We start from the raw sequence: 7779 nt of genomic DNA on the forward strand, positions 1-7779 counted from the left end.
ACTTTCTCTTAGTCCTTTTCAGAGCGTATCTTTCTTTTTTGGCAACTTTTTAGTTTCAACTTTTAACATTACATGATTAAGACTGCAATGATTAGATGACATTTTGGTATATTCTGTATATCTCTAGTTAAGACCATAAGATTCTACGTATTTTCTTAAATACCTTGTCAAGTGCATGAATTCTTTATCTTGTATATTGTATCGTCGATTTTTTTTTTTGGGTGTCATATTTCACTATTAATTTCCCAAGTACAGGCTGCAGATTCATTGTACATATGAATATTCTCCTTGAAATTCTGTGTTAGTACATGCATCTGTCTGTGTGAAACTGAAGCGTTAGTTTATGTGTATGATAAAATATTGTTAACATAAGTACTTCCATAAAGAATTTCATCCAAATATTTTATGGATTTAAGTTATATACACTAATATCGTAAATAATTTTTACACCATTTTTGGTGTTATCATACACATGCAACACTAGGGTCTTCACAAGAACTTTGGGGCGAGGGGCAAAGTAAACCTTGATTAATGATGAGAAACAGTCAAATCAATAGAGAAGACATTAGGACAGACGAATTTCTCTTTATCTATAGAGAGAGGTGCGAAAGTAATAATAGCCTTATGTTATAGTTGATCCCCCGCCTTATGACCTTTACTCTATTACTGTAGTGATGTGAGTGGTTCAAATTAACTGAATCTTTATAAATCATCATTGTCCCGATCTGAAATTGTACACAACACACTTACAAATTTAACCTATTATAGCAAACCAAATTTGTTGTGATGTTATAAAAAAAGTTATATGTTGTAAGTTAAGTTAATCTGATAGTGTAAAAAAGAAAATTATATATTGTTAATGCGTAGAACTTAATTAAATTAATATTTTAATATTATTACACAATATTTTAATTAAATTAAAAAAATTGTATGCTCCAGATTGTGTGGGATTTGTTTGTTTCCCTCTTGCACATGGTAGGTTATTTAGGTCCCATTGGACATGGATAAAAATAGATAAATAATAAGACTAGTTCTGTGTTATGACATCTTTAAAACTCTTTTTTTAAAAATTTTAATTCTTATGAATATTTCTTTGTTGAACATTTGTAGACTTTTTTGATGCCCTTTTTTATTTTATTTTTTGGTTCTTATACTGAAGAATATATTATGCCAAGAATATATTCTTTTGTTGTCTGCAAATCTTATGACACATCAATATTGTCTCCTACTGGTATATGTAAAGTTGTGAAATTTTTTTTTAAAAAAAATTGATAATGAAGAATAATTTAACTTTATTAAAAACAAATAAATTGAGTGATGATATGATTTGTGCATTTATATTTAAATATTTACTTGGTTTGTAATATTGGACTCTCAATAAAGTCATATATGGATTTATTTAGTCATTTGTTATTTTATTTTTACCACATTATATTACAAAATTTGTTTACTTAAGGTGTCACTATCCTTTTTCTAGCTTTTTTTGGATTTCTATCGGTGCGTGTATGTCTTCGTCGAAGAAAAAAGGGAATCACAAAGAAATTTTTATACACCTATCCTAATTTCATCTAATGAATCACTCCTGAACGAATTTGGCGAGGTTAATCTAATCTTATTATTCCTAGCCAAAAAAGTTAAACTAATTTCAAAATTCAAAAATTTATTTATATTTCTAGCCTTAAGCAAAAGAAATATCGTTAGCTCTACCATAAAAACTATTGACTCGACTTGGATTGAAAGAAAGAACTTAGGGCTTCGGGTTGGAACCCTACTATGAGAGGGATGCCTCGCGAGTTGGGCTTTAAAATGTTTATTTTATGTGTTCATGCTCTATTTGCCGATGGTGTGGATTACACAAATCTCATATTGTTAAAAGCTAATTACATCTTACCTCTACTTTTTTTCAAATTACAAAAATTTCTTAAATTTAGTGGTATTCGGATAGATCACGTACATCCTGCTACATCACGTAAAATGATGTATCCGATCGATACATCGTGTAAAGTGATGTATCCGACGTTCCGATACATCAGATACAGTGATGTATCAGAAAATAGGAGAGAGTAGGAATTTTTGTAAGTTTTTCAAATGATAGGAAATTTTAGAGAATATGATAAAATAAGTTGTGTATTTAGATAATTTTATTTACACAAGCAGTCGTTCATCAAATAATTACTAAAATATCACTATGATAATATTAATGTCAACTACATATCATAATTGCTTAAACTATATTCATTACACAAAAACAAAATCACACTATCGATGTATATAACTTAAATCTTTATTTTCAGGAGAGAATACTCTTTTAAATTTCAAATTAATTTTTCATTTTTATTAGTTGACACTTTTGTGTTTTAGATGATTAAAATATACTCTTGAGAATTTTTAATTTTAAAGATATCTTTGGAGGATTAAGATAAATATAATATGATAAAGATGTCTTTTTTTAAAAAAAAATGCACCTAATTTTTGATACTTATATTTGAATTTGACTAAATTTAAATTCGTAACAAGAAGTCGACAATAATAAAGATGATATCAATGTCAAGCAGTTAATACTTTTAGAAGCATGCAATTATATATTGTCTATTAATAACTTTATAATTGCAGCTAATGTGAGGTAGAAGAGAGACAATTTCTATCAAAGATTTCACATGGACAGCCATTCAATAAAATATTTATTCAATACCAAAGTTCAATAAAATAAAATACTAATATACTATTTCTTTAGAAATGTATTTGTAATATTCTTATAAGATTCGTTGACATTTTAGTGAAAATAGCCAAAAGCCCCTTCAAGTTATAATCAAATTTTCAACTACATACTCAATTTTCACGGGGGTTCTATCGTTTTCCTAAACTGTTTAAAATTGAAATTATCACCTTCCTAAATGCTTATATGGTAAGGTGAGTGTATTTCACTTTCTTTGAGAAAGTGAAGACCAAAAACAAATCTTAAAACTTTAGTTTTTCCTTTTGTCCTTATTTTTCATCTTATTTTTAATTTTTTATAAAATATTTTTATAATACACTTGATTTTTTATTAAACATAATTTTTTTTTACTATTCTCTTTTATTTTCTTCTCCTTACGCTTTTTTTTTCTTTTTGACCTCTTTTTCTCCTCAACTCAACACTCACCCACTACCATCTCCTCCACCTTGAGTCACCACCACCACAACAGTCCCATCAACTCATCATATTGTAATAATTTCTTCATGATTTGTCTTATCATTATCCATAACTAACACTACAAATCACTATTAAAATCATCAAATAATTACTCATGTTATCGAAAAAATCAAATCTTCATTAATTTCACTACTCCAAAAAAATTGCACAAAAAAAAGACAAAAAAATCAGAAGAAGAAAGAATGGAAAACAAATTAAAAAAAGAATAAATTTATTGGACACCTTCCATCATAAAATTCATTTAATTACTAAAGTCTTTTTAAAATCAAAAATTATCAAAGAAATTCAGTCAATTAAAATCACCATGACTGTGAAATATTTTTTTTGATCAAGAATTTGATAAAGTAAGCTAAAAATGAGTTATGGGGTATATGATATGAGTCTTCATCCATTTTTTTTCCATTTTATCATTCTCATATTAGATCAAAATAAACACCATTAATCTACCTCCTCGCCGGAAAAGAAATTTCAACGCAATTTTTTTTTCATTTCTTTTAGTTATTCTATATAAATTTTGGAACAGTAACATTCATCAACTTCAGATCTTATCTTCAATTTGTATTATTGTTTGGCGAAGACCCAAGAATTTAACCATCGACAACTCGTAAATAAAGTATTGCAAATTTGATGTGATGAAGACAAAGAAAGAACACAATACCAAAAATTAAGAGGAAAAGAGACAGGTAATTAAACTCGTTAAGGTGCTTGAAGGATGGTATAAAGTGATAAAAAAATAAAAATGAAGAAGGGAATGAAAAACACAAGAGAGAAAAAAAGAAATAAAGTAAGAATAAAGATCTTTTTGTAATTAATGAAAAATTGGATAAAAAGAGAAAAATTAATATAAAAAATTTAAAATGACAGCTGACAGCGAGTGTACATCACTATATGTTAAGAACGTGGTTGTCTAGTTTTAGGGTGGTATATATTCTGTTTTTAAAAAAAGCAGAGGGTAATAGGACCTCCGTAAAGTATAAGTATGTAGTTAAGAATTCGGTAATAGATTGGGGGGTATTTGACTATTTTCTCGACATTTTATAACAAAAATGGAAACTTATAAGCCCTCTCCATTTGTATCATATTTTTTAGGGAAATTTACATAGATATGTTATTTTAAGAAAATATTTACCATTTATAACAATAACATTTTTTTTACTGGACACTTATAATACATTTGTAATATAATTTTAATACATATTAGCGAAATAATTTATCAAGCACATATAATACAAGTTTTATACACTTTAATACACTTATAATACATTGTGTCAATTTCTTACCAAACAGGTATAATATATTTTAAAACATTTATAATACATTTATATTGCATGCATAATTCACTTTCAATACGTATCAGATTTATCATAATATTGCTATGTATTGCTATAGATGGTAATAAATAAAAAGTGTTAAAATCAGTAATTATTTATTAAAAAGTGTTCACCCAAGTAATTTTTCCTGTTTTTTTTTGCGCAATTTGTTCCCTTACTCATTTATTTCTTTGCAAATTTGCAAAAGAATTTAATTTATGAGTAAAAAGATATGTTATTTAATAATAATTATATATATATATATAAAAAAAAAGAATAGGGGTAGTATGGTTATAACACCGAAGCCCCTCTCCTATCTCTGTAACTAGAGAGACAGGCAAAACTGAGTTTAGGGGCACCTTAATTTAAAATGTTGGAATATCAACCAGATAAATTTCTTAGTGAAGAAGAGAAAATTTAACGAGCTAAGAAAGTCTTGTTGAAAGAACAAACTCGATCTTTTTCTCGATGGAAAAATAGCAACATATGGTAATTAGAAGGAAGTGGCATCAAGACGAAACTCTCAATCGTAATTTGGCGACCTATCTTTAGTGGGTCTTTAATCTTTTGAACAAAGTAGAGTCGCGAGAGAACAAAGTGTACCAGTACTCTGTTATAGTCACGAGTCTGTTTATAGTCGCGACTAATCTTGTAAGGCTCCTATAACTATAGAGAGAGGAGTCATGGAGGGAGGGAGGATTTCGTAGTGCAACATTGTGCTTAAGCTAATTTCATAAGTTATCTCAAATTAGTTGTCATTTTAGAGGTTCAAAATAAAATTAACTATTTTTTTCCCATTGTATCCTTAGTAACAATGATTTGAAGACTAGAAACACCTAAATATAAACGAGGGTAAAGTAGTTTTAAAAAATACTCTTACTTAATATTTTTTTAAGGGACGTGTAAAAGAGAAATACGACAAACAATTAGAAACAGAGAAAGTATAACATTCTCCTATAAGCTAAGGGTATAATAGTAATAATTAATCTCTTTAATTAGCACATGTATGTGGATTAATATATAGGTTAATCATTAATGTTTAATGCTAAATTGAGAATAATCATAGTGCTTGCTTTAAAACTGTCATCCACCCTAGACCAAATTATGTCACTATACAACTTTAATTAACCAACTAATTAAGTGGATATGAATCTTTTCTTTTTGTGACATTTTGGACATAGATTAAGTTCATGATGATGTTGGAATCCCTCATTAATTAAATATTATACAAATTCTCACTTAAATAACTTTTAAGTGTTATAAGGTTGACCTAATAAAGATTAAACTTTGTGGATTAATCATAGGTTAAAACCTCATTTGACAGCTAGTGTCTTATTAATGTTTTTAATTAATAGAAGCAAATCGTATTATTGACATTAGAAAACGATGTCCTAATTAATCACTGGATGAAAGTGACCAAAACGCCTTCTAAATATACCCTAGCTCCAAGGAAAAAAATGATTGGCACTTTTATATGATCATTTTTATAGAAGATCAGTAAAATATAACACAGAAAATTACTAAATTAAATATATATGATATAATAAGATCATATTTTCTTCTATTTAAATTGTAACTGATTAAAATAAATCATTTCTCCCTCTATTATTCTCTTTTATAATTTATTGAATGTGAATTTGAATTAATCGATCAGAGCTAATGCGATTCTAAGTATAAATGGTTAATTAAAGAAAAAAGAAGATACAAAACATTCCATCAACAAATTTTTTTCCCCATGTTTTTTACATTTTCAAAACATTGAAGTGGAATATGTTTTGTATGATTTGACTGAAGTGTTCTCCACTCTTTAACCAATATGATTTTAAAAAGTAGATATTTTTTCCCAATTATTCATTTTTAATGGGAATATGATGTTAGCTTCCACTAAATTAAAATACAAGAAAATATTTTAAAATCAATGCCTTTTGTTGGGGTCCACTTTTAATATTATTTTTTCTACTTCTTTTGGTAAATTATGGCCCTACGAATCCTTAAGAATATCTCCTAAAGAAGCAAAGTTGTCATTGAACTTTAATTCTTTTTAATTATTTAATGGATTAGAGATGAAAATAACAATAATATATTCAATATAATTTTATTTGTGGGGTTTCAAAAGAAGTATGTAATTTTATTATTATCTTGTGAAAATAGAGAGATTGTTTTTGATAGATGATCGACTCAAGTAAAATATATTAAAATCAGTAAAAAGAAATCATGTAAAAATTAATAAAGAAAAGAATAATAGAAAAAACAAACAATATGATAATTGATAAAATCAAAGAATAAAATATTATAAAAGTAATAATAACTATACTGAGAAGAAAAATTATACAAAATTCGACTACCTATTAACCTTCCCCTTCTGATCCTTAGTATGCATATCCTTTTATATATTTAGAGTCATGTCCTTGACATAAGTTATAAACTGTCAGATTTGTTTAATCATCACCTCTCTCTAATAGGGATTAAAAAAGGCAATAGCACAAAATTAATGGATGAACATGCATCGTACTTGATTGAATCTTTAGTTTTTTTTTTAATTATTTTATTTTTGTAATTTTTAAATATATATAATTGAATCACCAATAAAAAATTTAAGTTCACATTAATGGTATATATTAACACTAATCTCCTCATTTTACGTGTCAATTGCGACTTCCACATGATTGTTGATTAATTATTATAAATTGGATCTCATTCTCAATAGTGGTGACATTATATTATCAGTATGAAAAATGAAAATAGAAATTTAATTTAGAATATAGAAAAATAGTCCAAATTGTAAAGTAGTTCAAAACCTAGTATTTCCTATATGAAGTATAAATACATATATGAAACAATGAAATTCTTATAATACTATTAAAGTAGAATCCATAATTTCAAAAGTATATTATATTAGTACTATCCTAAAAATTGAACCAATCAAACTATAAATTCTAGATCGATTAGCCTCTAACAACAACAACAATATTAACATATTCATGCGTCATTCCACAGATAAGATTTGATGAGATAGAATGTATTCAGTCACATAGACTTTACTCCTATTTCTATGGAGTAGAAAGACTATTCTGATAGATTTTCCGCTCAAAGAAAAGATCGATTAGCATCTAAATGTAATTAAAATCATTTTTTTTTATAAACTTCAAGACTTGAATTAAAATGTTTCATAGTTCATTCTAGGAATCACAAATTATTTTGACAACGACTAAATGTGAAAGGTGAACATTTAATCTTTTATATATATGTGATTCACCTTTGATAGTGAGTGTTTTA

The sequence above is a fragment of the Solanum dulcamara genome, chromosome 6 (genome assembly GCF_947179165.1).
Source record: "Solanum dulcamara chromosome 6, daSolDulc1.2, whole genome shotgun sequence".
Classification (NCBI taxonomy): Eukaryota; Viridiplantae; Streptophyta; class Magnoliopsida; order Solanales; family Solanaceae; genus Solanum; species Solanum dulcamara.